This window comes from Pseudomyrmex gracilis, unplaced genomic scaffold, assembly GCF_002006095.1.
Source record: "Pseudomyrmex gracilis isolate BER0280 unplaced genomic scaffold, ASM200609v1 scaffold_669, whole genome shotgun sequence".
In the NCBI taxonomy this organism is placed as follows: domain Eukaryota; kingdom Metazoa; phylum Arthropoda; class Insecta; order Hymenoptera; family Formicidae; genus Pseudomyrmex; species Pseudomyrmex gracilis.
The window spans coordinates 2,257-9,309 of NW_018021253.1; the positions used below are offsets into that span (position 1 = coordinate 2,257).

Here is a 7,053-nt window from a genome sequence, read left to right on the forward strand (position 1 = left end):
CTTGTTTTATTACTGAAGAAATCTGTAATTAATATTTTTATTCTTGTACTGTTGATTATAGAAACAGGAAAAACACTTATTGTTATATTTAAGAATATATAAAATATATTGTTATTATTAAGAACATAAAGATTGGTCTTGTAATCTTAGTAAGATAAAAATATTAAATGGATGCAATTTCTGAAAAGTTAGTAAAAGTGCAATTGCCTGCCAGGTTAGAAATTTGCTTAAAATGTTAATCATAAATGGAAAGGGGTAATTCTACGTTTTAAAAATAAAGATAAAATTAATATGAAATGTTTCAAAGTTACAATTACTAGGTTGATAATTATGGCAAACAATATAATTAAAAATGCTAGAACTCGTATTACAAAATAAGTAAAAATAATTTTTTTTTCTTAAATTATTATGAATATGTAATTGACGAATATAAAAGTATTAATTTCTATAATAAATCAAATTTGGAGTATGCTGGATAATATTCTTGTTATTAGGGATGTAAAAATTAATACTGATGTTAGAAAGATAATGATATTAGAAGAGAAGCTAATCATATTAAAACATAAGTTGATTTATAATATAAAAACTTAGTAAACATTAATATTTTGGAAGGTTTTCTGAATTATAAGTTTGTGAAATTTGATAGTTTTTTACAAACTTTTGACTAAATATTGAACAAATCAATGCGAGATTTTATATCAAATCTTGATATTCTGATATTTTTCTAATTGAGACATGTACGTATCGCGGATAGAATTTTTTTAACCTAGAAAACAATTCAAAAATAGTATTGATTTTAAGTTTTTCATATTGCAGAAAAATCAACACAAAGTGCCACAGAATATGCTGTGAAATTCTCACACAGAGACGGAGAAATCACAGAAGACTCTCAAAGTGAAAAAGATGAAAAACTAGGCGCACGCAGGAATAAAGATCACCGCCGTGCAGCTGCTTTGTGAAGCAAAAGAATGTGACTTGGAAATTCTGTTTTCATCTTCAAAACAGAAGATCTTGGACCCTCACAAACTTTGTTTGGCAATATTTTAAAAACTTTGTTAAGGGAGTATTCGGGGTCTTTCATCTTCAACTAATTCACACAATTTACATTATTATTAAAAATTCAAATATGATGATATTAATAATCTTTCTCTTATTTAGTTCCTTGTTAATAACATTTATCCACATTAAAATAATTTTATGATCCATATTTGTAAAAAACTTTAAATTTAAGTTCAGACAAAAAAATCAAGTTTTGATTTAAATAATTCAGCCTTTATTATCTTACCCTTATTTACGCACTTAATTATAATACTTTAAAACTTTTAAGTTTGTAGTAAACTATAAGCCTTTAAAGTTTAAGAAATAATTATTTTATAAATTTTAAATATTTAATTAAAACCTGATGATTAGTAACTAAAATTATATTCATAACTTAAATACCCTTAAAGTTCTGTAGTATTAAAAAAGTAGTTTTTAAATAAATTTACAATTTATTACTTAAATCAGACATAGCACTCTAATTTTTATACTTAATTTTAGTACCAATATATTAAATTTACTATAAATATATAATGAACAAATGACTATATTTAACAAATCATAAAAGTATTGGAATTTTCTACTTTATATTTGCCATATGAGCTGGTATAATCAAGTCATTAATGAGAATAATTATTCGAAGTAAACTTGGATCATGCGGAGCAATCATTAACAATGATCAACTTTATAATTTTCTTGTACCAGAACACGCATTTAATATAAGTTTTTTTATAGGTGTGCCAGTTATAATTAGAAGATATTGTAATTTCCTTGTCCTTTTACCAATTTGGTCAGCAGACATAGCTTATTCACGAATAAATAACATAGGATTTTGACTTCCATTACCGTTTATTATACTTCTTACTTTAAAAAGATTTATTAGCTCCGGTGTTGGAACTGGTTAAACTGTATACCCTCTTCTCTTCTCAAATATAAAAGTCCACAGAGGTTTGTCAGTAGATTTAACAATATTTCTCTACATATTGCAAGAATTTCTTCAATTCTGGTAGCTATTACTTTATCTCTACAATTAATAATATAACTCATAAACATTTTTTTGTAGACAAAACGCCTTTAATAGTCTGATTTATCTTAATTACAGCTATTCTGCTTGGTTTATCACTACCTGTGCTAGCTGGTGCAATCACCATGCTCTCAACAGATCAATAATTACGTACCTCATTTTTCTCAGGAGGAGTACACTTAATCTTATACCACCACTTATTCTGAATTTTTGTACATCCAGAAGTGTATATTTTAATCTTACTAGGATTTGGAATAATCTGTCATATTATGATAAGTAAAAAAAGGAAAAAAGAAACATTCGTATTCTTAGGAATACTTTATGCAATAATAGCAATTAGATTTCTAGGATTTATTGTATAAACCCATTATATATTTTTAGTAGGAACAGATGTTGACGAGCTTCTTTCACCTCAGCTACAATGATCATTGCTGTTCCCACAGAAATTAAAATCTTTAGATAAATTACTACCTTGCACGAAAATAAAATAAATATATTAAAAGGGTATTTGGGATTTCTCTTATACGAGATGCCAATATAGCACCGTGTATGAATTTTAGAATTGTTATTACAAGTCAAATTTCACGTGTAAAAAGTTACAAATGAACACGTATATATGTATATATGTACACGTATAATCTCCGCACAACACCTAGCGAACGGCTCTTATGACCAAATATATATTTACTATTAGTTTGGGAACTTCGGAGCCGTAAAAAAATTTTTAATTGTTTATAATAAATATATCTCCCACTCTTTTATGATCTTTGTATTTATATTTGTAATTATATTTAACATAAAAGGATTACCTGGTTTTATACTATCAAATTTATTACTTGATATTGTATTACATGATACTTACTACCTTGTAATCTGTTTCCATTATGTCCTATCTGTAGGAGCTGTATTCTCAATTATTTTAGGATTCATTCACTGAGTCCCTCTTATTACTGGTTACGCTCTCAATAATTTTTGATTAAATAATTACGGTTTACCACTATTTACTGTTGTAAACATAACCATTTTCCTTCACCATTTCTTAAGACTTAGAGGGATATTTTGCCGATACAGACATTACCCTAAAACATTTATTTCATGAATTATTATTTAATTAAAGAGGTTTACTTACTTCAAGTATAAGATTAATTTTACTTGCTTTTATTAGGTGAAAATATTTAGCATCTAAACAAAACATTACTTTTATATTCCACCAAAATTTATCTATTAATTGAATAACATCTTAGTCTCCTATGTTTCATAGTTACAATAAAATTCCTTCAACAAGTTATTTTAATATGGCAGAAAAAGTGCTATTGTGTTAAATATCATATATGAAATCTAAATTTTTATTAAAAAGGAATACATGAATTATAGGCCTTCAAAATTCTACCACTCTTATCTACGATATAATAATCTTTTTTCGCGACTTTACAATAATAGTTTTAGATGTTAGTACAAAATTAATTTTTTAATGTATATTATCATTCTGATAGAATAATCTTACTAATCAATCTTTCTTAGAAAGAAACAGTATTGAAATCTTATGGACTATTGTTCGTACGATTACAGTATTTTTTATTGTTATTCCATCGATTAAAATTCTGTTTTATACAGATAAAATATTAATACACAACATAAACAGTAACGCCCTACGTCAGCAATGATACTGATCATCCGAATATTCTGATATTATAAACCTAGAATTTGATTTGTTTATATCAAACAAAAACAATTTTTCTTCCAGCCTATTAAATGTTGACAACCGTTGCGTTATTCCTTTTAAATACCCTATTCAAAGATTAACCACATTTGCAGATGTAATTTACTCATAAAGTGTCCCACCGCTAAGAATCAACATAAATACCTTAGGCCGATTTACCTTAAACCGACTAAATCAAAAAATAATCTGAATAAATAGACCTAGATTATTTTGTAGACAATGGTTAGAAATCTGCAGCATTAACAACAGATTTATACCTGTCGTTGTCAAATGAACAAAAAATAAAAATTTTAAAAAATAAGGCGTATCAAACTCATAATTGGGTTAGCCCATATAGTAAAGTTTACTTAATTAATTACTGAAAATGTAAGTTTTCATTTTTTAAATCAATTTATAATAAAATAAAGATTACTTTTAATGTAAGAATTAGTTCAGAAAAATAGTACATTGTCAGTTGTATAAAATATTTAATTGAATAGTCTTACATACTACAGATAAGACGTTTATTTTGAATACCTTTANTATGCTTAAACATAGTTTTATTATACTTATTAAATTCATCAATTCATTTCTCTATTATAATTAGTTCACGAACAGGAAAAAAATGTTTTTTTAAATCTGATTATAAATGATCTTTTTTATACTAAAGTAGTAATTTCATACTTACTCTTAATGCCCATATAATTTAATCAAATTTATATTTATAATAACAAATCTATTTAGAGTATTTGACATTGTAACATCTCACTAATTTTTATTAAACTGAATAGAAATAATAATTTCTATTTCAATACTTTGAATACCATTTTTATTAATTCTATCACAAATATATATAGTAATTAATTAAATCCTTTTTTTAATTATTAAGGAATTCAAAGTTTTTATCCAATACTTTTTCTTAGACATCATACTTTTATATGCTACATTTTTATTTATCTTATTCAATAATTTTATATTTTTATTTTCGTACATTTTTGCAGCCTCAAAACATTTATCTTTAAGGTTATCTTTATATGTAAGGTACTTCTTCTGAGCTTATTTTTATTCATTTCTATTTCCAGCCATAAACAGTGGCCAATTATAACTTCCATTGGAAATTAAAGCATGTAATTCTTACGACATCCTCTTTTTAAACACAAATGTTTTAGTGTCTTTAGAAATTTTAAGTTCTTGGACACTTTATTTAATTATGATAAAAAATTTCACAGAAAGAAAAATAAACCTAATAATTACTATTTTATTAGGAATATATTTTGCCTGCCTTAGAGCTACAGAATACTTTAAATATGTTTCATTATTTTTGACTCAATTTACGTATCCACATTTTTTTTGTAGCCACGAGTTTTTATGGTCTACATGTTATTAATGGAATCTTAATTCTAATGGTATGCTACAATCGACTTGATATAAACCACTTTTCTTTTCTACATCACTTTAAATTTGAAGAAAGAGCTTGATACTAACATTTTGTAAATGTTGTATAATTAGAGTCTGACTATCTGGCATCTTAAATGTCATTATCACGGTAATTGTATCCGTTATTACCAACAGCCAACTTTTGCGGTAAATTCTATGAAAATCTAATGACCTATATTAATAAAATATTAAAGGTCTATACATATAACAAAACAAATATAAATATTTATGTAGATCTAAAATAAAATAAAAAAATAAAATTTTGAAAAAGTAGAAAAATATATTACTATCCAAACAACAATACCAATTAAGCATGCTTTTAAGTTAATCATTTTTAATAAAATATGTAAGTACACATAAGAAATATCGAACAATTTAACTTGAGACATTAATGACCCAAAAATCACTCTTATAATCACGAAAATAAATCTATACAAATTTATTTTTCACCTACAAGTAATTATCTACCACGAAGAATTAAAATTAATTTTCCCCAAAAAATATAATAAAGTAAACGAATAGTAACCTCATAGTGAAACACAAAGATATAACTTTTTTATTGTCAATTATTAAAGGTACTCTTTTAAAATATATAATCTCTATAATTATGTCTTTAGAATAAACTCCGGCAATAAAAGGAACGATACATAAAGAAATTCTAGAAATATAAAATCTTATTACAATAAACGAAATAAATTCATTTATTTTCCGATAAAAACAAATATCTTGATTATTTGATCATAAATGATTTATAGATCCACCACACAAAAACAATAATGAAGTGAAAATAGCATTTTTGAATGAAAAAATAATACATACTTAAATCTCAGTATTAAAACTATTATTATTAGCCCCAGCTNTCTTAAAGTTGATAAAGCAATAATCTTTTTAAATCAAATTCAAAATTAGCTATTAAACCAGCTATAACTAGAGTTACTAAAGAAACAATATACAGTAAATCAAAGTATCAAGTTATTATTAACAATTCATTAAATGGAAGGAATAAATACATCTCACCACTAACTAAAGTCGAAGAGTGAACTAAAGAAAAAACAGGATTAGGAGCTGCTATAACTTAAAGTAATTACAAAAAAAAAGGAATTTGAGCCCTTTTACTAATGGCCACAGGAAAAATTATTATTGTAATTAACACATTATTGCATAATATAAATATACTTTATTCTCCGTAGGATAATATAAATCCAATACACATTAATAACCCTCCATTACCAACCTGGTTATATAAAACAATTACTATACCAGAATTATATGAAAAAGAATTATTAGAATAAATTACTAAACAATAAGAAACCAACATTAAACCATCTCACCCAAATAAAAGACGAACTAAATTTAAACCTAACATTATTACAGCTATTGATAAATTAAACAAAATTACTAATATATAAAATCAAGATACTGTATTATCATCCTTTATATAAACCGTACTATATAATGTTACCATAGAAGAAAGTAATAATACTACACCAATACACTGGACAGACACTTAATCTGACAATACATAATATATTAAATTATTGATTTAAATCTATAATGTAACCATTCCAGTCTACTAAAACTGTTATTAATAAAATTATGTCCTTAAAAAAATTTAAGAACAACAAACAAGAAAAAAAATGAAGCACACATTAAATATTAGTACAATGATGTACCTGGTATAAATATATATATATATATGTATCTATATATATATATATATATATATATATTTATTTGCGTATTTATATCTATATATATGCATATACAGGGTGTCCCAGAATGGCCGTACAATCTCTCGTAGGCAGGTAGAAGGAGTAAAACTGAGTCGAAAAGTCTTATACCATTTTGCTAGATT

The 7,053-nt window shown here is 25.1% G+C and overlaps 1 pseudogene; it reads left to right on the forward strand.

The window, feature by feature from the left end:
* Positions 1-7,053, forward strand: part of LOC109861272 — a 27,399-nt pseudogene that overhangs the window by 1,161 nt on the left and 19,185 nt on the right.